This window comes from Lissotriton helveticus, chromosome 7 (assembly GCF_964261635.1).
Source record: "Lissotriton helveticus chromosome 7, aLisHel1.1, whole genome shotgun sequence".
Lineage (NCBI taxonomy): Eukaryota > Metazoa > Chordata > Amphibia > Caudata > Salamandridae > Lissotriton > Lissotriton helveticus.
The window spans coordinates 720015229-720036940 of record NC_136068.1 but is presented as its reverse complement, the minus strand read 5'-3'; the positions used below and the strand labels follow the sequence as shown (position 1 = coordinate 720036940).

The 21712-nt window shown below is 44.0% G+C and overlaps 1 protein-coding gene across 2 annotated transcripts in view; it reads left to right on the top strand.

The window, feature by feature from the left end:
• Positions 1-286: 286 nt before the first annotated feature.
• Positions 287-21712, top strand: part of SH3RF2 (SH3 domain containing ring finger 2) — a 222133-nt gene continuing 200707 nt past the window's right edge. For both annotated transcript variants that reach the window (XM_078653050.1, XM_078653049.1), the window contains exon 1: positions 287-451. The gene's annotated coding sequence lies outside the window, so the exon portion shown is untranslated. The remainder of the gene's footprint in view (positions 452-21712) is intronic.

The window sequence follows — 21712 nt, the reverse complement described above, 5'->3', positions numbered from 1 at the left end:
TTATCTCTGTATCATGTGTGTTTGTCAATAAAGCGCTCTGACACCCTATACTGGCCTGGGAAGCACTACAAAACATATGAAATGCATGTGAGAGAGGGGCTATAGCCTATAGAGAGATCTGAAGCACTGTAGGAGGGTAGTAGTGAGGGAATCAGTGCAAAAGCAGGTTATAGGCCAATAACAGTTGTGTCACCGTGCGCCCCCAGTGCCAAAGCCAGCCTCGAGTAGCTGCCAGTGTGGGCGTGCATAGACGCAGCAGCACCCGCACAAGCAGCGTCTTGAGTCTTCGCGGCCGGGCAGGCAAGCGTTAAAAGAGCTACTCAAGAGCTGTAAACTGATCCCTGAAAGTTGGCAGGAAGGAGGCAGAAGCGCTGCCGGAGCCCGCGAGGAGGAGCGCAGAGCTGTGCTTTACCACACACCCGCCTTGAAGCCACGGAGCCGCGGACATGAGGTGAGTGCGCGGGGCGGGAGGCGAGTGCGAGGCGGGGGGCGCGCGCCATGGGGTTTATGCACCTGTCCGCCCCGCTCCGTAGCTTACCTTAAGCGGATGAGCGAGCCAGGGCAACGGGGTCCGGGAGGTAAATGACGTGCCCAAAGACTACATCGTTTTAGTCAATAGGGTAGCCGGGAGTTGAAGTGTCTACATTGGTGCGCTGCGCTGATTCAGCACAGAACCGAACACCTGTGATTTTTTGATTTCGAGATATCTCAAATTAATTCATATAACTTGTAATTTCTTATAACTAAGGCAAGAAATGTAAATAGCGCGCCCAAGTCGGAGACAGTGAGCAGGGGATTGCCTCTCTCCATTTACGGCGTGTGCTGTGTGTATTTCGCGCATTAACTTTTATCCAAGTTACTTAGGAACTTTAGACGCGTCAAATCGTGTCTAAAGTTCCTGGGGCCTTATTTATGAATGACTTGCGCTACCGGTGCGTCACTTTTTCCCATTTTAAAAGTGACGCACCGGCGGCGCAAGACCTTCATAAATAAGGCCCCTGCTCCTTGTGATGGGGCCATTGGTGGGATTGCGCCTCAGTAGGCTACGGCCCCCGCTCACCTCGCCCACCCCCCTTGCCCTTGGCATGCACCTGACACTGACATTCCCTGCGGGACGGATGAGAATCTCTGCGCATCTGGAGGCGCGTCCTGTGGCTGCCGCCAGCGCCGGGCAGTGGCTGGCACGGTGGCACAGGTAGTCGCCGCCTTTCCGAGCCTCTCCTGTATAGGAATTTAACTTGCGCACGGGGAGGAGTGGGGTGCCAGCAGCAGTGCGGACAGGTTGTGACACAGTTCGGGTACTAAACTGACACATGCGCCCCCTCCACGTGTGCCACACAGAACACCGCGGTGCCCAGGTAGTATGCTGAGTAGAAGGAGACTTCTTCTAGTTTCATTGTTTACACGGACGGCCGTGGGAACGAGGTGTCAGACAAAAACAGGGCTAGCAACACCTGTATTTAGTCATCCTGTGCCAACACTGGAGTATTGTACTGTCTCTGCTTTGGACATTCCCGCCTACAGATACCAACATGGAAAGAAAACAGGAGTGGGTAGGCACTCACACCGACATGAGTCAGTCTGAGATAAGCATTCCACAAACTACCTCTGCACTGGATTTTATGAGCCGTGACTCTTAAATTTGATCCCAGTCTTAAATGGAAGCAGAGAGCTTTAAGGAAGGGTTTGGCGGGATCTCGTTTGCGGAGATTTAATGGCACTTTGGCTGCTGTATTCTTTGGACTTTGGAGCCCGGCAGTAAGTTTCTTAGGAAGATCACTGTAGTTATTGCAGTAGTTCGGGTGCGCCAGGACAAGGGTGCTTGTGAGCGACACCTGCTGGTCAGTTTGGAGTATTGGGGGATACTGGAGAGCAGGGAAAGCTGAAGATTGATATTCACGACCGTGGCATTGGCTTGTGGTGTTAACAAGAGTTCAGAGCTGGATAGGTGGATTGGATGGCCTGTTTCTAGCTTTAAAACAGGTTGAAGAAGGGGCACCAGGTAAAGAGTAAAGTGCTTCCCAGGCAGTGAAAACGCTCCTTTATCCGGTCGATCAAATGGTCCAAGAACAAGGAAATATATCGGATGAGTTATCTGGTCTGCAGTCTAGCCAGAAGTGCATGTCATTTGCCTGCGTTGCTATCTGGAAGTTCACCTGGTATAGTTCAAGTAGATTTGACGGGGTATGCAAAGATAAGATACCAAGCAAAGTGATTTCACTTGCAATGATCACTATACAAGAGAACCTGTATGCGCTCAATATGAAGGTTTCAAGATCTTCCGATTCCAGAATGAATGTGCAAGTGTTTACACATCGCAGGGCCGCCAAAATGACCACTTATCATGAGTGACACCTCACCTTCAGCCAGTCTTAGCTTTTTATGAAATGGCCTAGTTTATTTCTGATAAGAAAATCTGGAGGATGGAGGAGCACTTAAAATTCACTATTAAACTAAAAATAAAGCAAGGGTGCTTTACTGCTGCAGTGTGTTGACATCACACGCAAGCTAAAACTGATAGTCTAACAGGATGGGAACCTGGATGCAGTGAGCACTGTTCCTGCGGACAATTGTTCTGCAGGAACAGTGCTCACTGCATCCAGGTTCCCATCCTGTTAGACTACTAGTTAATTTCTGATACATATTGTTTCGCTTTTCCCTTTTTTACAAATTGTCCCAAACCACATGAAAAGTCAAGACTGACTAAATGAGTCACACTCGACATTAGACCACCTGGGAGCAATGTCACCTACGTTTATCAAAAATGTAATCTATAGTCACAAACAAAAGACTTAGGGCCTGATTTGTAGTTTGGTGAACAGGTTACTCCATCTCAAATACAGTGGATAGTGAATCAACCATTTACAAGTGCATTTTATCCTATGGCACTGGTAATAAGGCAGACGGGTTATCTGTTACGTTTAGGAAAGAGTAACCTGTCAGCCAAACTCTAAATCAGGCCCATAGTCTTCCTGTTTGGGCCCAGTGGTAACTATGTTTTACTTTGAAGCGGTTGCAAAGTGCTTACTTAGTTGGCAACCCTCTATAAATATGCAGGGCTTGCCCTGGCAGGCACCAGTGTCAAACATCCAGCCCACTATGTTGAAAACGTTTCTTAATCTATTTTTCTCAGTAGAAAAAGATGCACGTTGATTGATTGGCTCTCTGTAGAACCACCCAAATCTTCCTGAACATGAAGAGAGCCGGAGGATATGTTGGCCGCTTCCCCAATCCTGCCACCAGCTGCATATTTTCCTTAACTATGCTAAAGAGTTTGCCTAAATCTCTCATAAAACAATATTAATCACAGGAGCGGTAGCATCTTCAAAGAATACCGTGTGTGAATTTGTCACTGCTAGATTCTGTACCACGGTATCGCCCCCCAATCATAGAAACATGCCCGCTTATTAAGTAGTTTGAGCATGGAATATATTTGCACATTCACTGACCCACTCACTCGCCCACCTACTCACCCCTTCGTCAAATCACTTCCTCCTCCAGTTCCATACTCCCTCACCCACCACTTACCCAATGAGTTTGTGGATTCTACTCTACTACATGCTCAATGTACCAAACCCAGAATGTTTTCTTTCCTCTTTGAGGTGCCAGAACTATGACAAGATTGAAAATGTCCAACTTTGTGCAAGAGCAGGAAGAACCTAGAGTGTAGACGATACCAAGGACCCTCTGTGCCAAGATAAACTTATAATACTGAGCCATGCCACTGGCAGATAATACGGTCTTGTCTGCTTTGAGTCCACTTTCAATGTTGTTTGGCGGGGATTTATGTGATTCAAATCTATTTAGGTACCGAGGCCAGAGTGAATGGTTGAAACTATTGGTTATGTGCTAGAGGCGCAACGCCGGCCCCTGAGGCAGAGAGGGCCCCCCAAAACATCAGTGGACCCCAATACTTCAAGAGCGCCCAATTCGCCATAAGGCCAACGAATATCTCACAGAAATGGGAAACCAATGGGGCCCCTTATCCAATTCTGCAGGGAGTGGCATCATTTTGTGCTACGTCACTGTATTGTGCGTGTATAGATAAAGCCAGCTGGGCACAGGAAAGTGCCATAAAGAGGTTAAATATGCATTATTAAAAGGACAGAGATCAAAACAGCAACATAATGCTGATATTCATTCATGTAGTGGTATTTATATTGCACAAACCAAGCTGAATGCAAAAAGGCGCTGTACTTCGAGGGAAGAGGATGCCTCAAGATTATGTATAGCAAGCAGCGAGGGAAGCAAGAAGGTGGGTCTCAATGTGTAGAGTCCAGGTGTGCAGTGGGAGCTGGGAGAATCCTTATTGATGATGGGTGAGATGTCCCCTGGCATGAAGGGTCTCCAGGTCTTTCTGGAACTACAGAAGAATGCTGTTTCAGACTATGTGCTCACAGTTAGAGACGTTTTTTTCTTTTTGTAGGAATGTGTCCAGTTCCGATATAACAATGCCTTAGCAATTGGGAATTGGCTAATTTGACAGGTTTATGAGAGATGTCGAATTGTCGAAAGTTGGGTGTGATTAGATCATTGTGTCCTTTTTTTCTCTACATTCCGTTGCTACAAGTTCGGCTTTTACACTTTTAACTTCCCAAGAATATGCAAAGGAGATTCTAAATTGCAAACCAAGGGAGTCAAGCACAGTGAAACCTGACTAAGAAATGCAGAACCTGTAGCCTGCTATCCTGTGACTACTCTTACGCAGGCCTGTTGTCAGATTGGCTCAAGACCAACATTTCCTCAAGTCAAGACCCAGGTCAGGTGTACATGTACCTCCTCCTTCTGTAGTCGTCATACAAAATAGTTCTTTTGTCCCCATCCCACCCATCCTGTGGACAAACTTTAGCCAAGAGTCTTCCTCTCACAAAGGCCCTGAAAACAAATCCTTCACAGAACATTGGTGTACACCCCTGTCAATCACTCTTCAAAGTATGTCAGTCTCTGTTTGGGAGTCGAGGAAAGAGGTGGAATCAAATCTCACCCTGACAGAGACAACACAACTCACCTGCACCCACCCTGCTTGAGGAGACTGAGGGAGACAGGGGACTGGAGTACAAGCAACTACCCTGCTTTCCACTGGTAGAATCTTCTTGCCAGATGATTTGCACCTTCCATATACACAAAGTGCGTGCTAATAAAATGTGTGTTTAGCTGGGTGAAGGGCATCCATCAATGCACTATTTAGCATGCTCTAAATATTCTAAAATCCACCAGTTCCAGATATAACACAAAATGTGCCAATAGTGATTCCCTTTTAAAAGTTAAGTGCTACTTGGTAGTAGTTACGCCATCCCCCCTCCAGCGCGTTCCCCTCTTTCCAGCATACTGCGGCACAGCAGACTTGAACCACCCAGGCTACAGGCAACTTCAGAAAGCCTCGTACCAGAAACCGCAGGCTCTTTCACTCAACACCTATCATCTTTCCAGATTAGGCCACACCCGGATAACACCGCCCAGTCACCTAGTTGGCCGATCTTCCAGCAGACACATTCCTCTTGAAGCCAGCAGTGCAGTAGTCGCTCTCTTCTGCGGTGCACAGTCTGAACACCCCAGGGCACAGCTTCTTCAGTGGCCATCACCAGGGAGTCTGTGCAACCTTTAGCCGACTGCTGGAAGACAGGGGTTGCCATAGACGCAGCCGGAGTGTCCACTCGCTTCTCCTACAACACACAGAAGAAAAGCATGTGGCTTTTGTACCAACAACACAGGCTGGACATATACATATATTCAGGGCTTTAAGTGGGCCGGGTCTCAAGGGGTCTGAGCACCGGCAGTTTTTTTCAGGGGGCCTCGAAACGGGTCTCTATCGGGCTCTGTTTTGAGCCCTGGCACAAGCGGGCCGTTTTTTTCCCCCGGACTAAAGTGACAGCTGTCACTGCAATCTGGAAAAAAGTGCCAGGGTGCCAGAGCCCGATAGAGACCCGTTTCTAGACAGCAGCCAGGCACACCGATGTGCGCTGCTAACACTGCTTACTTCTCAACCAGTGGAGAAGTTACGACATGACGTCATGCAAGGTGAGCTGTAGGGAAAGGGAAATCCTTAAAAAGAGTCATTTTCTCTCTGGATTTCCCTTCACTTTTTTAAACTGCAGGAGCAGCAACATTGTGTTAGGGTCACCAGGGCTATAAGTGGAAGTGTTTTCAATATTATATGTAACACGTCATAGTTGCAACTTATTTATCTTATGCAACTAATAACCATTGACAAGGCCAATAGTCCTGACTTGTAGGTATGATGTTACTTGTTGTATCTTATATCTGGATGCAATGACAGAAACAGCAAAATACATGTTGGGCGGCACACCATGCTAAGCAACGATTTTGAACAAAAGTTTTAAAGCCACGCCCCTAATTACACTGGCCACGCCCCTTTGAGAGACCCCCCACTTTTTTCATCCCACTTAAAGCCCTGCATATATTGGTATATATCTATATATATGTACATACACACACACACACGCGCGCACACACACATTAAGCCGCCATAAGTGTTCTATGGCTTAATAATCCGGCTGCCGTATGCATAAAGCTTACTGGAAGGCAGCTAATCAACAACAATGTAATGCTACTAACAAGTGAAAGATAGAGAAATTGTGTCCACTTTGATTTGCATGCAGTACGAGTGTAAAACTTTAAAGGAAGACCCATTAAAATGAATAAATCATGGAGATAAGAACTTTAAGTACTAGCATGCAATAAAAATTGGACATTTCAAAGGACCACCCATTGGAGGGACTAAGGCAAGGATATGAGAACTACGTGTACCAGCATGCATTGATTTGAAAGACTGTGGAAACAAAATTTAAATAGGGTCATTAAAAGCAAAGTAGGACTTGCATACATCCGTGATCAAGATCCAAGGACACCGACCTGATTCTTTTGCTAACTGTCTGTTTATGTTTGTCTGCTTGCCTGTGTTTGTTTTTTCATAAGTATCGGCATGTCTTGCCATAAGCCCCGCCCCAAGCCCCGCCCACTTGCCATATTTAAATGAGTACCTGCACTATTAATTGCGAGTGCAGCACAATTCTTGTCACACCTGTGACAGAGACTGTATATATATATATATATATATATATATATATATATATATATATATATATATATTATATTTTGTACGTTTAAAACGTTACGTTGGTTGTGACTAACTATAGCGTTACTTTAACTTATAGGTATAATTTCAATGAAAAAAACAGGTTAAAGTAACGTTATAGTAAGAATTTCAGTCACAACCAACAATACGTTATAAACGTACAAAATCTGTGAAATTCACAAGTTATAGTTACCTATAGTAACTATACCTTGTGCCCTGAGGTAACTATAACACGCGCCCCGCCCTGCACAGTATTCTCATTAATAATTTCATTACAATCGTTGCAGTGATATTAATAATGATGTTTTAAATGATGTCATGAGTGATGTAATATATTGGGTAATTAGCCGTGCATGGCCAGGGCTCGAGTTACTGTTACGATGGGCATGTTTGCTCCCGCCCGGCGAGAGATTTAAAAATGCTCTCACCGTAACTGTCACTAGCGCACTTATCATGCACAGTGATGTCATTAATGATGTTATTTCAGATGTCATCAGTGACATTATCAGTGATATCATAGAACGTGTCATGAGTGATATCATGTGTGAGGTCATAAGCAGTGCATGGCAAGTGCCCAAGTTATAGTTACAGCAGTGAAATATAACATGTGAATTTCAGTGTTGTTTTAGTTCAAAGTAGTATTTTTTAACAGACATTTTCACCTTAGTTCAAAGTTACTTAAACCTTTGTTTTTTTCAGTGAATTGCTTAGATTTTTTTTCCCATGTAAAGTCAAGTATTACCATGCCTAACTATATATAATGTTACTAACGTTAGTTTAATCTTTGTGTTTTTCAGTACATTTCCAGGGTTTTTGTTAATGTGAAGTAAGAATTTATTACCATACCTACCTATCCCAACCCCGCATCTCACAGCATTTGGCCATGCGTAGTGGGAGGGTTGGGCGCAGGGCTGGCAGGGCCTTCAGCCAAATTCTGTGCCCAAACCACAGCCGGCGCCCAATTCCTGCTGAAGACTGCCTTCAGCAGTGCACAAAATGCTTATGGGTGCTGGGCCTGGCCACAGACCCCAGCAGGCACCATATCACCCATTTCTGGCCAACATACCGCAGTCATGCAGCGCCAACGGATTCTCACCCAACTTGTATTTCTCTTTTTTGTATCTCACTTTAACCTTGTGGTAATCTTTCAGTGATTTTGTGGTACTCATTGCAAATTTTCTTGGGTGGAGACGCGATCATTACAGAGAGTCTGCGGCCACCTGAAAACATTTTGTATTTTGAATCCACAGGAGTGGGTGGGGGTCCCTCTAAGAACCATCCCTGGGGGTCAGGGTACCCTTACCCTGTTGTCTTATAGGTTGTTTTATTTTAGTTTTCAGGACACAAGGACTGAGTCAGAGAGTCCTAAAATGGTGGCCGCAATATTTATCTTCATGTTTCAGCAGGCCAATCACAGTACAAGGTCTCAGGGGATTGGGTCCTGTCTAGCTGGACCAGCCAATCCGAATGCTTAATTTGTTGTTTTCTCCCTGTTTAGTACCTCAGTACTCCCTCTGTAGTACTGCATCCCAATATATATATATATATATATATATATATATATATATATATATCCACCACTCTACTTCCTCGTTAAAGAAAGGATTGTCCGGGCCACTTCTGAGTTGAAAGCGTCTTTATTTGGACAGCTTAGAGCTAAGCTGTCCAAATAAAGACGCTTTCAACTCAGAAGGGGCCCGGACAATCCTTTCTTTAACGAGGAAGTAGAGTGGTGGATTTACAGGGACTCGCTATCCCGTCCAAGGTCCGCTGCTGGAAGTGGCAGGGATCCAAAGCGGCTTTCTGGTTGGATTGTGTATATATATATATATATATTCACAGAAAAAACCATAGGTTATAGACCATATATAGTTAGGAATTAGCATTTACAAAACCTTGAAAATTCACTGAAAAAACCATAGGTTATAGACCATATATAGTTAGGAAATAGCATTTAGAAAACCTTATTTTACTCACACAAAACCATTGAAATTCCATATATAGTTAGTTGCACTAACTATATATCGCGCACCTGCAATCCACTGCTGATGATGTCACATATTACATCATTCATGACATGGTCAGTGACATCACTGATGACATCACTGATGACATCTCAAATGACATCACTGATGACATCACTGATGACATCTCATTTGACATTACTGATCACATCACTGATGACATCATTCATGTGATGATACAATGAACCTCTTCAGACTCTAATATAACCTTAGATACACTCAGTGTAAACAGACACTCACAGACTGTCACTCATCCATGGAGTTACTCACACACCTAGTCAGTCTTGCAAAGAATCAATCACACCTCGATTTCCTCAACTATATAGTTATACACACCTTACTTATTGGAACATATAATAACACATATTTACTCTGTTATACAATCCCTGATACAAGTTCACAATAATCCATACAGCCACTCACACATTCACTGGCTCTTATGCACAGTTATTTATATATGTCAACTATCACATGTACTGTGTTTTACATATGTACTTACTTTGACATGTAGCACTGAGATATCCATTCACTCACCAATACACTCATGCACACAGTCAACCGCCCATACAGATGTTTCCACATGCACTTTTGAACCCATACATCTAGTGAATCAACTGCTCACACATCTATGCACAGAGTCATACACCTCCCAGACACCCACACACACACTCAGTCTCCCATACAAATACTTGGGCAACTAATCAATAACCCATATAGTTAGTCATATAGCTAATGATCAACACATGCATCAGATTACAAAACAACAGACACAATGATGCACAATTTAAAACAGTTTAGTCACTAACCCATGCACTCAGTGAGACACATTTAATCACTCACTTATACAGTCAGTCATGCACCTACTAAATCCTTCATCCAGACACTTATACATCCACTCATTCTTCAATATGTAAGACATATTTTAACTTTACAGAAGCATACAGTCACTGGATGTTGTCATCAGTGATGTCATCAGTGATGTCATTTGAGATGTCATCAGTGATGTCATCAGTGATGTCACTGACCATGTCATGAATGATGTAATATGTGACATCATCAGCAGTGGATTGCAGGTGCGCGATATATAGTTAGTGCAACTAACTATATATGGAATTTCAATGGTTTTGTGTGAGTAAAATAAGGTTTTCTAAATGCTATTTCCTAACTATATATGGTCTATAACCTATGGTTTTTTCAGTGAATTTTCAAGGTTTTGTAAATGCTAATTCCTAACTATATATGGTCTATAACCTATGGTTTTTTCTGTGAATTTCATTGGTTTTTTAACAGCTAATATCTGTAGCTGTAAAATGTATTCTTCTTTAAATCCAAAAATATATTTTATATGTTTATGAATAATTTTTTTTTTAAATATTTTTTTTTCTTCGTTCCCGCTTCGCGAATCGGGAAGCTTCCCGTTAGCTGACCTTGATGCCGCGAAATAGACCGCGAGCCGGTAAACGTTTCTTTACCGCAAGTGCCGCGTTAGAAAACAACATCGTGACGCCTCCCGTCCGCATGACGTTCCACGTTGTCGCTTGATACGTCATATGACGTGCTACGTTAGCAAACTGGTACGCGAAGCGAGTGCCAAAGCGCAGGTTTCTGGAAGCAAACCGGGAGGCCCTGCAAAGCGCTTAACGTAAACACAGCAAGTCATGTGACTTGGTAATAACACTTTTCATTGGTTCATTTCACTTTTGGTTTCCTAATGATGTAAGACTAGGTCATATAATCTAAAATGAACACTTTTGATTGGTTGAGAACTCTTGTTTTTCCCAAATGATGAAAATCCCTCCTTCTTTCCTCACTCTGACTTTCATCATTGTGAGAGAAAGACCCTTTGTGATCACTGAGCAATGGCTTCTTTAGTAGCTTCAGCTGGTGCTTCCCCACCACCTCCACCACATCCAAGGAAGAGTGGACCACCTGCTCAAGTTGTAATTCAACAAGAAGAAGAAGAAGAGGAACAGGAGGACGAGCACGAAGAGAGGCAGTTTTTGCCTGAGCAGCCCAAGACGTCTCACCGGAAAGAAAACTTCATTTGGCAATTTTTTTAAATTCCCAAAGGTCAGAAAAAAGTAAATGCAAGATACGTAACTTGCCTTATATGTCAAGATAGACTGTCCAGAGGGACCGCCAAAAAATACAGTTTCGGAAACTACACAATGCATCGCCATATGACTAGGTGGCATCCTAACAACTACAGTGCTGCACAGTTTCGGAACGACCTAGATAATCTCCCTATTATGGCCAGAAGATCAGTTGTACCGGAAGTAACGGGACCAGAGGGCAGGGAGATGGTGCCAAATATACAAATGAGATTTGGTGAAGTAAAACACACCTGCGTATTTTGCGATGGATTCATTTCCTACGGAGAAAGAAGCATCACTCTGATCAACAGAGCTATTGACTATCATATGCAAGTTTGTCCGAAACGCCCAAAATAATAAATACTTCTTTTTTTTGTTTTGTTGCTCCTGTTGAGCCCTTTACAATGAATCGTTTTCATTGCCCCCTCCAAGAAAAACCCAAAAAAATATAAAACTGTTCCGAAAAATTCAAAAACAGTAAAAAAATGTTCAGAAAAATAAAAAAAAAAGTTCTTTTCAGAACTACCTCCCCGTTATTAAAAAATTGGTACAATATTTGGAACTGTGCCAACCTCTATTTCTCTTAGTTCGCTTCCTAGTTCGCTCGCTGGTACGCGAACTGGAAGCGAACCAAAAACAGTAAGTATAAGGGAAGGAAACACACACTTATGTTAAAAGAAAGACAGCTATAGGGGAGTAAACTAGAGATACTATTACCCATAATCCACTACTGATGATGTCACATATTACATCATTCATGACATGCTCAGTGACATCATCAGCAGAGGATTGCGGGTTTTTTGGCAACATGCCTTATCCACGGTTTAATAACGCTGCCTTTTGCTTTATATAAGTTTTCAAATTGTATGAAATATATACCAATAGGTCTTTATGAACCTTTAGGTAGTGCTTTTGTTCATGAGGTCTGGTCGCTTCCATACACATACAGATGTTTCAAAGATGATCAAGAAGTTTATCTGAATGGAGAGGAATGCACTGAGACGCCAGATCATTCACTAATGTGTAGGCACATACAGTTACACGATTCATGCAACAAACACCGACCAAATATGGCTTGCGTGTTGCAAGGCACGCCAGTTCCTGCTATCATCCCCACGTTCAAGTTGTTGGAAAATGGTAGTTATTTGATGCTCAATAATGAAGATTGTTCTGAGTTAATTAAAAAGTATTCCTTTTATCGTAACAGTAAGTGAACGGGTTATTTGCTGCAGAAATGTTCTATTTCCTCCCACACATGAACATAGGGAGTTTTCAATCTGGCCACAAATACCAACCTTGGGACACGTTTCAACGGCATGACAAGAATAAGAGCTCTTTTGTCTCAGAGAGAGGTGGCCTTGAGTTCGGCCCGTGAAACTTTCGTACTTCACATAGCGAACACCCGTACACAGGTTTGCCTTTCAATTTCAGCAACATGTTTCCGACTATCTTTAACGCATCCTCCACAAAATCCCTGGCACACTTTTTTAAAGTTGTTACCAGTGGTCTCGTGACTTCATTTGAGAAAATCTTTGGAGTCATCCCTGCTCCCTTTCATTCCATTTTCTCCACTCTGGTTCGTGGATTGCATTTTTACTTGCATTACCAGCGGACGCTCTTGTGCTTTTTTACATTTTTAAATATGGATGTCCCTCCTATGCAACCTCCGACCCTGCAGCTGCTGACACTGTTCCGCAATCGCATGCTAGAATATTATGGCACAATGCCGTTGGCGATATTAAGCACGGCATATGGATTATCTTTTCGGTTCTCCTACTTCACCTGTGTCCAGCCTGTATTTCACTGCCTGACCTGTGATTTCGATTGGGCCATTGATTTGTGTCTCTGCGGACCGGTTTCTCCTGACGTCGACTTTAATCAGCTGATGACTCCTATCATTACTCACGAGTTGATTTGTCCTGGCGAAAGGATTATGGCTGTGGCATTGATGCATGGACTACTTGGTCCCTGGAATTTACTGGCGGCAGCACAGTCTTTCTTGGAACACAGCTTTCTTGAAAACCCACCGAGCTGTCCTCTGATGGTGATAGAGGATCCGGTGCTGGGCGAGCACGTATGTTCTTTTCCGCTTTTAAATTGGATGGCTGAACTGTTTTCGGATGAAGACGGTGACTTCCTATTGGAGGCTGTTGCAGCTTATTTTGCATACACAGTTATGTCATAGACCTTTTTCATGTTTGATATGCTGAGTACTAGCATTTCATTGACAATTCATTGACTTATTTGTCAAGTTTTTATTATTTACCTTGCCTATTGGCTTAAGACTCGATAAAGTACTTGGCTGTTTTATTTTTCTTTAGCATTGAATTTTCCTAGTTTTTAATGCTTTACCTTGCGGACCGTCCACATATAAACTTGCAATCTGCTCTCATGAGATGGCACTTCTATTATCTTATTCAGTTCGTTTCCGGATCATGAGGAGGTGTCATCTAGGTCCTGGATATCTTTACACCGTGTTAAGTTAGCATGGGCTCATTACCGGTTTAAACGCCATTTTTCCTTTTTTGCAACTTCTGCACACGACACTTAGTTGTTGCTTTAGCTTTCCACCTAGTAGTTCATCGTGGTTTACATGAGAATAATATGTTATTGGTCTACTATCTGCTTTACTTGTTAAACTATATCTGTACAGCGAGTGCTAAAGTTTCAAGAACAACACGATACAGAATTGTTATGAGGTCTGATCTCCACGACTTCATACTCATAACATAAGTGCAACTTCTGCCAATTCTGGGCATGAGGCGGGTTTTATATTGCTTTGCCGAACACACATACACAACAGTTGATGCGGTTCACATGAAGAGAGAGCTGGTGTATGCTGATGTGATTCCTTCAAATCTAAGACACTAAAGTATGGACACGCCCTAAACCAACACAAAGAGACCTTCTTAGCAAATAATATAATATGTGTATTAGGGAGGGTGAGATATAAGCAGCCGCGGGCCGTGGAGGGAGTTACGATGGGGCAGGGAGGCGGGGAGGGGGAGAAGCAGGGTGGAGCCCTCTCTACCTTGCCCCTCCCCCTCCCCGCCTCCCTGCCCCACCGTAACTCCCTCCACGGCCCGCGGCTGCTTATAAGTGTTGCTAACTCTTATTCATTTACAGCATGTTAACATACTGTCACCATTCGCTTTTTATGTACTAGTAACTATGCTGGTAATTTTGCTACTGATAATATGTGTACTTGTATTCTCCACCCTGCTTCTCCCCCTCCCCGCCTCCCTGCCTCACCGTAACTCCCTCCACGGCCCGCGGCTGCTTATAAGTGTTGCTAACTCTTATTCATTTACAGCATGTTAACATACTATCACCATTCACTTTTTATGTACTAGTAACTATGCTGGTAATTTTGCTACTGATAATATGTGTACTTTTATTATCTAAGGTACTACGCCTGAGAAGACGGCATTAGTAAATAAACATTTCAAATACACATGTGTTCTTCTTAACTCCATGTTCTGGTTTCTAAGAAATATATAACGACCGACTGTTCATGAGTTCCACGTATCCTGAGGTACTATAAGTTCATATTCTGGATTGTCTAAACATTGAGAGTTTGTTATATCCAATGTGACACTGTACCTAGATTGCTAAATAGTTTTTGATTACTAACGTGAGTTTTGGGACACCCTAATTCGCCGAGGTTCCAATCCTCTGTCCACAGTTCTGTGTGAGAACAGAAACCCTGCGACAGGGGCACCCCCGACCCTTGCTGGAGCTTCATCACACTTGCGATACAACTCCAGCAATGCGCCACCTTTACGGCACAGATACATCACGCATCTGTGCTGTTTTTGCCCCATGATGCGCCGCATTGTAAATGCAGCACACCATAGGTGACGGAACAGCGGCACAGAATGACTAACACATCCCTGGTGATGCGCCAGTCATCATAAATCTATCCCTATGCTTCTTATCTTGTTAGAGATGAACCGCCATATGTATCATAAAAGTTATTTGCATTTCCTAAATAGCGAACTTTAAGGAATAAATAGCGATTCTTTACCATTCCTAGTTTGCGATGAGCTATTTGCTAATTAGCCGAATGTAGCCCAATGAAGCCCAATGTAGCCCAATGTAGCCCAAAGATGGCCGCCAGACACACAAAAAAACAAATGTAGCCCAAATATCAGCCAGATGTAGCCCAACTATAGCCCAGTGACAGAATGACCAATCAGCTTCGCAAACCTCCGTTACGCGAAGCGGAGCGCTGTTACAGATATATATCTTTTTTTGAACGTTAATTTCTCAAAATCCACTGGAGCACATATATTGAGACCTAGCAAAGGCACATCGGGCTACCAGTCCCTAATATTTTGCCAAGTTTCGTGCAAATCCATTCAGCCGTTCAATTATTCTTTTTATTATTTTTTTTTGCCCCGCGGGGCCCTTTTAAAACCTCCACATCAAACCTAGGGGGTCAGCGAGGATCTACTATGCCCCCTTATAGTTATTTCCCCCTTTGTTTTGACCTCCTCTTGTCTCTCGATCCTACCGAGAGACAAGATGGCGGCCGCTACGGACTGTTTGGAATGTTGACAGACGCCGGAGAACCAATCAGCTTCGCTTCACAAAGCTCCGTTGCGCGAAAAGTACGCGTCCTGGGACGCTGCCCGGTCCGCTGTTACAGATATATATCTTTTTTTAAACGTTAATTTCTCAAAATCCACTGGAGCACATATATTGAGACCTACAAAAGGCACATCGGGCTACCAGTCCCTACAATTTTGCCAAGTTTCGTGCAAATCCATTCAGCCGTTCGGGCTAAAAGTGAGGCCAACCGCCCTATGGAAAACTCAATGTTAAAAACACGTTTTGGGACCCCCCTTTTTTCTCGGCCCCCACTGGACGAACCCCCCCCAAATTTTCAAGGGCTGCTCAGAAACAAAATGTGCCATTTTCCTGAAAATTTCAGCCGATTCCGTCCACAAACGCCAAAGTTATTAGACATAGAATTTTCAAAAAACCCATAGAGAAAAAATCCTAACTATATATATATATATATATATATATATATATATATATATCGCTCGAACTTTCCCCTCAGTTTCACATATATATATTTCTTAATTTCTCTCAAACAGCTGAACGGCCATTCGACAAATCACAAAAAGTACACTTTCTGAGTTAAGATCTAGCTTTCTGCAAAATTTTATGTCATTCCGTTAAGCCGTTTAGGCTGCAGTGCTGCTATAGCAAATTCCATGGGGGAAACAAGTTTTTTCTTGACCCCCCAGTTGACAGACCACCCTGAAACTTTTCACAAAGGAGCTGGGTTGGCTTAACCTCTTTTGGGAAACGTTTTGTGAAGATTTTTTCAAATACACCACAGTTATTACCAGACCATTACATCAATTTCCTTTGAAAATCTGTCCTAACTATAACTACACAGTGGTGACTGTCACTGTCATACATATATATAGATATATAGATAGATAGATTCTATCTTACCTCAGTGCTGTTGACTGAGTGGAGGAACATGGCCATAATACTGGAATGACAAGACACCATGATTAGTCCATGCAGAAAGGGGTGCAGGGATGACAGAATAGGAACTTACCGATTGTATATAAGCTAAGTGGCCCAAAGTTGTGTTCAATGAATTGCCACCAACAACAAGTCCATACTTATAATGGGAACTGCAAAGCTACAGGTAACAGAATGTGGGTGCTGTTGGCAGCTCTGGTCAACGGCATCATCACATTAATCGGGGAAACGTGTGAGCTCTGTAAGATGTAAACAATTCTAAAAATTTCACAAATTTCTAGAGCATTCTTGATTGTAATACTTGCGTAACAAGTGCAAGATTGAGGCATTTAGGGTCCCTATCCCAAACATTTTTTGTATCCCTATCACTATAAATTTTTACAATGCATGAAAACTGGTGGTCAATTATCGAGCTTATAAAGGATGTGGCGCTTTAAATATAACAATTCAATCTGTATTTAAAAGCCTGCTCCCTGAAGGTGGATATGGGTTTTATTCTGTGCTTACACCACGGAAATTTCGGAAGCAACACTTTGGTATAATATTCAGGATTCATCATAGTGTGACAGTTACATTTGTACTAAATTAATTTTTTTGCTAGGAAGAGGAATATAAACCAATGCAGCAAGATTTATTAGCAAGTTAATATTGCCCTTACTACCATGTTTTTAATTCCTTGTCTTTTCTATTACAACACCAGGGTAGGACTTCTGTAAAGTGGCCCCAAGTCATAAGGGTGACGTTTGCCCACTTCTTATATTCAGCTGACTGGTCTTAGCATAATACAATATGGAGGCTCAAACTAGAGTCGGTTTAAGGCATGGGCCAAGTGGACATTTGCCAGGGGCCCAGCATTCCAAGGAATCCTCGGATAAGGTGATTAGGACAATCAAAAGCTCAGTCTTAATGACGATTTGTATGAAAACTGACTAGGGGTGGGCGTAGTTTGTGAATTAGTGCTACGCGTAGCTCCGCGAAGTGCACTACGCGAGCTACGCATAGCACTACGCGAACTGCGTAGTAGCATGTTCGCACTGTGCAAGATGTCGTTTTCAATGATTGCACAGTGCCGGATGCTTGTCCCCACTGTGCAATCATTAAAAACAGCATCTTGCACAGTGCGAGCTGTTCTTTTCTGCCGCTCGAGTAGATTTTTACTCAAGCTGCAGCTTTCTCAATGCAGACTGGTAGTTTCTCGTCGCGGGCGGTCGCAAGCATGTGCGACCCCTCGCAATGAGAAACCTGATTTCCCCGCGTTGAGAATCTCGCCGAGAGGTTTATTTTCCATGCTCGCGATCGGCAACTTGATGTTGCTGATCGCGAACAAGGAAAAAGTTGTGCGAGGATGTCATTTTGCTTGCTCGCGGTCGCCAACTTGATGTTGAGGACCGCGAGCATGCAAAAAATGTCTGCTGCGCTACACTACGCATGTTTGCACTGTGCTACGTGCAGTTTGCGTAGTGCGAAATTGCGCAAACTCCGCAAACTACGTGAGCGTAGTGTAGTGCTTTGCCCAGGGTTAATATTATACAGCTAGACCTGCATAAAAGAAACAGTAGACCCTCATGACCAAGGTCCCAGTGGGGGGGGGGGGGTCATTATTTGTCAATTCCAGGAAATGCCGATTCCTCAGAGTTCGACATTTATCGGGGCAATTAAATAACTCCTATTATGAGTTTTTCCCATCCAAATAGGAATAGCCTGTTTTTTGTGCTTTCTGGACCAAAATCCACATGTCCCAAAGATTTCTGGATATTTTCAGACTTTAAAATTTATTTTCAGGGTCAGACTGATAAACTGACAAGCTGGTCATTTTGACCCCTCTGAAAACAGGTGTTTTTGCACAGGCTGCTCTTTACTGGGCCACTCCTAATGAGGGCTCAAGAGTTCTAGCCTGGCCTTCCCAAATGTTACCCTCACACTCTAAGGCAGATGGTGTCCATTAAATGATAAGATAATCTTTCAGTTTCATGCCTCTCTCCTTAATTTACCTCACCTCTTCTACCTCATGCCTCTCTCTTTAGCTCGCTCTCACCACTTATCTCTATATATTGAGGTATCTACCACCTCCCCATCTCAACTCTCTCTATCTCACATAAGTCTAACTCTCACTCAATATACCTCTCTCTATTCCACCTCTAGTTGCCACCATTCTCTTCGGACCGCTCTCTGTGCCTATATCTATCTCTCCCTCACAAATCTATCTCTGGCTCATCCTGTCTCTGCACCTCGCTGCTGTTTCCATCTAATCTCGCTATATTTATTTTTCACCTTCTTCACATCTCACCCACCTCCTACACTTCTCTCTCACCCACATCTCTTTACCTCAAACATCAAAGCACTCATTTTCGGGGTCTGGTGGGCCCCATCTGAAACCACCGGCTGAAATTAAGCACTGGACACAGTAGTTTCACTGGCACACATCATCAATCCCATGTTAACAATACCAGGGGCAGGGGAGGGAAGGAGTTGGGTGGGAAGGGGTTCACTTACAAGGCAATACTGTACGGTGACTGCGAGAGAATGCTGACAAGATCGACTGTCCCACCTGAGGTACTAAGGTGGGGAGAAGGCACACATTTGTTCGACTGCCGAAGTTCTGTTTAAGGAAAAGTGAAAAGGCTGACTGATGCCGATGTGATCCTCTGTACACTGTGATTTTGATAAAGCCATGAATAAAGAGTTTAAAAAAAAAAAAAATACTAGGGGCAGTTAGCAGCAGCGGTCATCCCTGAATCTCTGTATCTACAACATAAAGCCATTTCATGTTGTGTCAGTGTCACTGCATGTTTGCACTTCTTGAAAACAGTTTCACCTGACCACGTAGCTTTAAATTGGCCCGTGCTAGATAGATGCCTTTCAGACATTTTTTACTTCTTTAACAGAACTAGCCATCCTGACACTTTTAGGCTTTTAAGCTCTTAGCGAGAGGTAGAAAATTCCAATTGTTCTTACTGATATGGCCTGAAACAAGAGCTACATCTTACCCTCATTTTATGGAGTCAGCTGACAACAAAGTCGCAATTACATATTATGCGCAGGCTCCTGATACAAACTGCAATACTGGTTAGTAGTACGTGAACAACCAGGGCAGGAAGAATGATGCGGTGATGGCTTTGGGTACTCTGACCTGCTTCTGCAGTGTGAAAGAGACTCTTAGGACCAGGGCGTGAGCCTGCCTTAGAGAATGTTACATCCTTGTTCCATGTCAGCAGAGCACATATTTTCCAGTCATGATCTTTCACTTGTCAACCTAATGTCTTCTGGGAGTTGTAGTCATTGCTTGCTTGCTAGCCTTAAAGCGATTTAACTAACACACTTGATTACAATGATCTCAACAGGAAATCTCCAACGCTGGAAACCTGCCCTATGATGTGGAGTTATGCTGTAATTTGGCATCAGTTCCCAAACCACCTCTAGCATAAAGTGGCCAGCCCAGAAGGCAGATTTTCTACTTTAGCATATATAACATTTGAAGATTTTGCCTAAATCTGGAGAAATAAAACCGCCCCGGAGACAGAACTCAACGTCTTAAGTTGCCAGCGCAGGTCGTGTGTGAGTAGCTTGTCCAGTCCTGTTTCTTCTTTGTTCTCAGGAACTTGTGGTTTTCGTTTGCGCTGTGAGGAAAACAACTCCACGAGCGCCAGAATGCAAAGAAAGACGTCACATTTCCCTTAATGGCGCGCGGCACTAACAAGTAACAGCTCGAGATCTCGTGCACCGCGTGGGCATTGTTTGTACCCTGATGATTGTTTATATCGATTGACACCGAGAAACCGAGCGCTAAAGTGACTTGCCCGGGATCCCACACGTTTAATAATAGAGGGGAACTGCGGTTATGGATTAGGACTCGGGATTCCTGTTCCGCTGTCACTAATTAACGAGCCGACATCTCCTTCAGCTTATTGCACGCTGACCTCACCAGTAAGTGATGCACCGTGTGAGCTGCGGCAGCGGGTGGAATCACATCTGCCCACTCACCGCCGCGCCAGGGCGCCCTGCCTTGTTTGTGGCATGAAGGCGAGGCATCTCACAGACCCCAGAGGCCTCTCCGTGTCTGTTCCATGCCCGGCAGTCTCCCCCACCTCCCGATACTAGCCCCTGACGGAGTAACCCGCATGCAGGCTGCTGGGGGAGGCAGGGTTTTCACGCAGTACTGAATCACGAGTGACTCACTTGAAACTGGGCTGAGCGAGGTGAGTGCACATCTGCACATTGTCTGCTGAGGCATCGCTCGCGCATGTGGGTGGCGACCGGAGTGTGAGGCAGCTGCTGGGATCTGCTGCTCAGCGTCCCTTCGGCTGCACAGGGGCTGTCTTCGCCTCCCGGGGTAGGTACCATCAGATCCTGGGACAGGTGGATTCCAAAATATTCCAGGCAGGGGCAGGGGGCATTGGGTTCCCTGGATAGGGAAGATTTAGTTTGCCTGATAGGAAGGATCAGGAAGTAGGAAGCTTGTGGGTCCTGACATGGGAACGGATCCGATTCAAGGACAAACATGATTTGACTCTAGGTTAGAAATTATTTGGAAATTGGAGTGTAAATGGATCAGGTGCTCGACAGGATTGATTCACACCCCTGGGGCAGGAACGATCGGAACCCCAGGGTGGGAGTGATCTGGTTCCCCAGAATAAAATACTCCCAGTGCCAGAATGGGATTGACTGGGAGCCTGGTGTAGGAACACAACAGACTTTGGGGAAGAATTGACTGGCCTCCCAAGACGTCCAGTTCAGATCCCGGGGCAGAGAGAACGCAGATCCTAGGTTAGTAAAGGTCTCGGTGCCAGGAGAGCTGTAACTTGAGTCACCACACCAGGAAGGATTTGGGTCATTGGAGAGAGCAGTTTGTATCCAAGAAAGGTAGCAAACCTGATCCCAGAACACGATCAGCTCTTATTTCAGGATAGAACCCAGTCAGCTACCAGGACAGGAACCATCTTAATCCCCACATGGGGAGGATTTGAATCTCAGGTAGAAGTTATTGGTTCTGG